We start from the raw sequence: 6,646 nt of genomic DNA, 5'->3' as shown, positions 1-6,646 counted from the left end.
AGAGAGAGAGAGAGCACTGCAACCCACTCACCTGGACCACTGCCAAGATAGGGAGAAAGAGAATGAGGGAGAGAGAGAGAGATAACTTTGGCAATGCAAACATATGTTTCTCATGCCAATAAAGACCCTTAAATTGAATTGAATTGATATTATATTTATTCTACAGCAATCAGATGCCAGCCTCGGGGGTCAATGACATGACATGGTTGTTGCAAAGACATGTCTGCTGTGTAGTCATCCCTCAACAGAACCACAGTCATCCCTCAACAGTTCCATAGTCATGTGTAGTCATCCCTCAACAGATCCATAGTCATGTGTAGTCATCCCTCAACAGATCCATAGTCATGTGTAGTCATCCCTCAACAGTTCCATATTCATGTGTAGTCATCCCTCAACAGATCCATAGTCATGTGTAGTCATCCCTCAACAGTTCCATAGTCATGTGTAGTCATCCCTCAACAGTTCCATAGTCATGTGTAGTCATCCCTCAACAGAACCATAGTCATGTGTAGTCATCCCTCAACAGAACCATAGTCATGTGTAGTCATCCCTCAACAGATCCATAGTCATGTGTAGTCATCCCTCAACAGTTCCATAGTCATGTGTAGTCATCCCTCAACAGTTCCATAGTCATGTGTAGTCATCCCTCAACAGATCCATAGTCATGTGTAGTCATCCCTCAACAGAACCATAGTCATGTGTAGTCATCCCTCAACAGTTCCATAGTCATGTGTAGTCATCCCTCAACAGTTCCATAGTCATGTGTAGTCATCCCTCAACAGAATCATAGTCATCCCTCAACAGATCCAAAGTCATGTGTAGTCATCCCTCAACAGAACCATAGTCATGTGTAGTCATCCCTCAACAGAACCATAGTCATGTGTAGTCATCCCTCAACAGATCCATAGTCATCCCTCAACAAATCCAAAGTCATGTGTAGTCATCCCTCAACAGAACCATAGTCATGTGTAGTCATCCCTCAACAGTTCCATAGTCATGTGTAGTCATCCCTCAACAGATCCATAGTCATCCCTCAACAAATCCAAAGTCATGTGTAGTCATCCCTCAACAGAACCATAGTCATGTGTAGTCATCCCTCAACAGTTCCATAGTCATGTGTAGTCATCCCTCAACAGAACCATAGTCATGTGTAGTCATCCCTCAACAGAACCATAGTCATGTGTAGTCATCCCTCAACAGTTCCATAGTCATGTGTAGTCATCCCTCAACAGATCCATAGTCATGTGTAGTCATCCCTCAAAAGAACCATAGTCATGTGTAGTCATCCCTCAACAGATCCATAGTCATGTGTAGTCATCCCTCAATAGAACCATAGTCATGTGTAGTCATCCCTCAACAGATCCATAGTCATGTGTAGTCATCCCTCAACAGAACCAAAGTCATGTGTAGTCATCCCTCAACAGATCCATAGTCATGTGTAGTCATCCCTCAACAGATCCATAGTCATGTGTTGTCATCCCTCATACCACCCTCATGGAGTCTGTTTCTGACTGTTTGAGAAGACACATGCACATGTGTGGCCTGCTGGAGGTCATTTTGCAGGGCTCTGGCAGTGCTCCTCTGTGCACAAAGGCGAAGGTAGCGGTCCTGCTGCTGGGTTGTTGCCCTCCTACGGCCTCCTCCACATCTCCTGATGTACTGGCCTGTCTCCTGGTAGCGCCTCCATGCTCTGGACACTACGCTGACAGACACAGCAAACCTTCTTGCCACAGCTCGCATTGATGTGCCATCCTGGATGAGCTGCACTACCTGAGCCACTTGTGTGGGTTGAAGACTCCGTCTCATGCTACCGCTAGAGTGAAAACACCGCCAGCATTCAAAAGTGACCAATACATCAGCCAGGAAGCATAGTAACTGAGAAGTGGTCTGTGGTCCCCACCTGCAGAACCACTCCTTTATTGGGGGTGTCTTGCTAATTGCCTATAATTTCCACCTGTTGTCTATGCCATTTGCACAACAGCATGTGACATTTACTGTCAATCAGTGTTTTTTTTGCCTTTAACTAGGCAAGTCAGTTAAGTGCCTATAGGTTCCCAAGCGGTTTTGTTCGATAATATGCATTTTATATCCATAAATCTCGGTTTACATTGACGCCATGTTCCGAAAATTCTCCAAAATTATAGATAGCTCCGCCAGATAACGTCAGATAACATAAATACTCATCATAAACTGTGACTAAAGATACATGTTCTACATATAGTTAGAAAGATACACTGGTTCTTAATGCAACCCGTTGTGTCACATTTTTTTTAACGTTACGGAATTAGTTTACCATGCAATAATCTGAGACGGCGCTCAGACGTAACAATATTTCTCCGCTATGTTGGAGTCAACAGAAATACAAAATTACAACATAAATATTCCCTTACCTTTGATGGTCTTCGATCAGAATGTAGTGGAAGGAGTCATACTTACACAATACATCGTTTGGTTTCATAATGTTCAATTCTGGTGTCCATGTAGTAGCATATGCTACCACTTTCAGCTCAAATGCCCCAAAATAATTGCGCATCAAAACTTCCAAATTACATATTACAGGTCGACGAAACTGGTCAAACTAGGTGCAGAATCAAGCTTCAGGATGTTATTAACGTACAAAACGAATGGCATTCCAACCGGACAATCCTAGTTCATCTGGGGCTGACTGGAACAAAGGAAGCTCTCTTTCCCAAGTGCGCGTTTCACGCACATGAAAATCTTTGCGAACTACTCACCCCATAGGGTCAAAGTTCACAGCATATGCACCATTCAACGTTCTACTGAATGAGGACATCTAGTGGAAGACATAGGAAGTGTTTCCAGATCCATAACTTTTTGGGAAGGGAGTGGGCGATGACGTCAAATTTGCCCCAACTTTCAGGATCCCAAAACTAGTTTGGAAGATTGCCTGCCCTGTGAGTTCTGTTATACTCACAGACATAATTCAAACGGTTTTAGAAGCTTCAGAGTGTTTTCCATCCAATAATAGTCATAATATTCATATATTAGGAATTTAGGACAGATTTATATGCATTTCACTATGGGCACACAATTCATCCAAAGGGGAAATACTGCCCCCTATCCTTAACAAGGAACAAATTCTTATTTTCAATGACCTAGGAACAGTGGGTTAACTGCCTGTTCAGGGGCAGAACGACAGATTTGTACCTTGTCAGCTCGGGGATTTGAATTTGCAACCTTTCGGCTGCTAGTCCAACACTCTAACCACTAGGCTACCCTGCCGCCCCAGTGTTGCTTCCTAAGTGGACACACCATCTGACTGAGCATTTCAATGGCCAAAAGAGTCTTAGGGAAATAAATGATTGTTTTCATTAAATAAACACAAACAGTGATTAATTAGAAATACAATGATGATACAAAATAAAAAGGCTGCATGAGGCTTCAAACAGACAAAAAGGAAATAAGTGATTATCTCTGGGTTGAACCTGGGAGCCTCTGAGTGAAACTCACCGTCCTGGGAACCTGGACTGATTATCTCTGGGTTGAACCTGCGAGCCTCTGAGTGATACTCACCAACCTGGACTGATTATCTCTGGGTTGAACCTGCGAGCCTCTGAGTGATACTCACCAACCTGGACTGATTATCTCTGGGTTGAACCTACGAGCCTCTGAGTGATACTCACCAACCTGGACTGATTATCTCTGGGTTGAACCTGCGAGCCTCTGAGTGATACTCACCGTCCTGGGAACCTGGACTGATTATCTCTGGGTTGAACCTGCGAGCCTCTGAGTGATACTCACCAACCTGGACTGATTATCTCTGGGTTGAACCTGCGAGCCTCTGAGTGGAACTCACCAACCTGGACTGATTATCTCTGGGTTGTACCTGCGAGCCTCTGAGTGGAACTCACCAACCTGGACTGATTATCTCTGGGTTGAACCTGCGAGCCTCTGAGTGATACTCACCAACCTGGACTGATTATCTCTGGGTTGAACCTGCGAGCCTCTGAGTGGAACTCACCAACCTGGACTGATTATCTCTGGGTTGAACCTGCGAGCCTCTGAGTGATACTCGCCAACCTGGACTGATTATCTCTGGGTTGAACCTGCGAGCCTCTGAGTGATACTCACCGTCCTGGGAACCTGGACTGATTATCTCTGGGTTGAACCTGCAAGCCTCTGAGTGATACTCAACAACCTGGACTGATTATCTCTGGGTTGAACCTACGAGCCTCTGAGTGATACTCGCCAACCTGGAGTGATTATCTCTGGGTTGAACCTACGAGCCTCTGAGTGATACTCGCCAACCTGGACTGATTATCTCTGGGTTGAACCTACGAGCCTCTGAGTGATACTCACCAACCTGGACTGATTATCTCTGGGTTGAACCTGCGAGCCTCTGAGTGATACTCACCGTCCTGGGAACCTGGACTGATTATCTCTGGGTTGAACCTGCAAGCCTCTGAGTGATACTCAACAACCTGGACTGATTATCTCTGGGTTGAACCTACGAGCCTCTGAGTGATACTCGCCAACCTGGAGTGATTATCTCTGGGTTGAACCTACGAGCCTCTGAGTGATACTCGCCAACCTGGACTGATTATCTCTGGGTTGAACCTACGAGCCTCTGAGTGATACTCACCGTCCTGGACTGATTATCTCTGGGTTGAACCTGCGAGCCTCTGAGTGATACTCACCAACCTGGACTGATTATCTCTGGGTTGAACCTACAAGCCTCTGAGTGATACTCAACAACCTGGACTGATTATCTCTGGGTTGAACCTGCGAGCCTCTGAGTGATACTCACCGTCCTGGGAACCTGGACTGATTATCTCTGGGTTGAACCTACGAGCCTCTGAGTGATACTCACCAACCTGGACTGATTATCTCTGGGTTGAACCTGCGAGCCTCTGAGTGAAACTCACCAACCTGGACTGATTATCTCTGGTTTGAACCTGCGAGCCTCTGAGTGAAACTCACCGTCCTGGGAACCTGGACTGATTATCTCTGGGTTGAACCTGCGAGCCTCTGAGTGATACTCACCAACCTGGACTGATTATCTCTGGGTTGAACCTACGAGCCTCTGAGTGATACTCACCGTCCTGGGAACCTGGACTGATTATCTCTGGGTTGAACCTGCGAGCCTCTGAGTGATACTCACCGTCCTGGGAACCTGGACTGACCTCAAACATCCCCATGGATTTGGTTTGACCTCTAACGGCACCAATTATTATCAGTGTGGTATCAAACGATGACATGGTCTGTAGACATTTGGTCATTTTTACGGTGATTGTCTGTAAATTAGTATTTAGTTCACTGTTTCAAAGTCAGGGTTTAAACGTCTTCTGTCTTCTGAAGCAGTAGAACCTGATAAACCTCATTGTGTTTGTCTCCTACAACCGACACAGAAAGGTTCATCCGATAAATGCTCTCTGCTGGTAGGTTGACAACATTCCATGGAATGTCTTAGGTTCTCGTGGTTGGCATGTTTCCTGGAAGCTCTGGATCTGAGGGTCACAGGTTCAATCTCAGTGCCAAGGGCTCTTTTTTTTAAAGACTTTCGCGAAACCTTAACCCATAACTTAACGACCCAGAATGAATGTCTAAAATGTACAGTTGCCTGAACTTTGATTCTGTTTTAGCCCTGTCCCAAACCTTAGCCTACAAATCACTGTTTATCCCTCCGTGGAGAACCGACTGATTCTAAAGTCAATTTGTGATATCATGACAGCACCATTTACACATGCTGTACCCTGTGCACGTGACGAATAAACTTGATTGGAATTGATCTGGGTAACACTCAATCCCATTTTACTGGTTTGGAGTAGTTTAGAGTGGGTTTTGGTAGGACTCCTAGTTGTTAATAAACATTCATTTATGCTCACCCCCTATCTCCTCCCTCTCACATGCCTCCCTCCCTCCCTCCCTCCCTCCCTCCCTCCCTCCCTCCCTCCCTCCCTCCCTCCCTCCCTCCCTCCCTCCCTCCCTCCCTCCCTCCCCCTCCCTCAGTCTCTCCTCCCAACACCTCCCTCTCTCTTCCCAACCCCCTCCCCCTCTATTCCCTCTGATCTCCCAACCCCTCCTTGTCTCCTCCCTCTCTCCTCCCAAACCCCTCTCTGTCTCTTCCCAACCCCCCTCTCTCCTCCCTCATTCCTCCCTCTCTCCTCCCTCATTCATCCCTCTCTTCTCAAAACCCTGTCCCTCTCTATTCCAACCCCCCTCCATCTCTCCTCCCTCTATCTTCCCAACCCCCCTCTATCCTCCCAACCCCCTCCCTCTCACCTCTCTCTCTTCTTCTAATGGTTTTGATCCCCATAACAGTCTCACAACAGGTCAAAGCTAACTTCAGGAGAATGATGAGTGCTGGGGAGAACTGAGCCGGACACCAAGGAGGTGACTGTAGTTCTGATAGGGACCACTGCAGTATGTGGAGGTTTGGGGCACCTCATTGAAACCGTGGTTGGAAGAATGTCTGACCTCCAAGTTGTGTACAAATATACTGTAGATGGGGTGGTTCTGTCTGCTGGGGTGGTTCTGTCTCCTGGGGTGGTTCTGTCTGCTGGGGTGGTTCTGTCTGCTGGGGTGGTTCTGTCTGCTGGGGTGGTTCTGTCTGCTGGGGTGGTTCTGTCTGCTGGGGTGGTTCTGTCTCCTAGGGTGGTTCTGTCTGCTGGGGTGGTTCTGTCTG

This window comes from Oncorhynchus masou, chromosome 20 (genome assembly GCF_036934945.1).
Source record: "Oncorhynchus masou masou isolate Uvic2021 chromosome 20, UVic_Omas_1.1, whole genome shotgun sequence".
Lineage (NCBI taxonomy): Eukaryota > Metazoa > Chordata > Actinopteri > Salmoniformes > Salmonidae > Oncorhynchus > Oncorhynchus masou.
Note: the sequence above shows the minus strand (reverse complement) of the source record.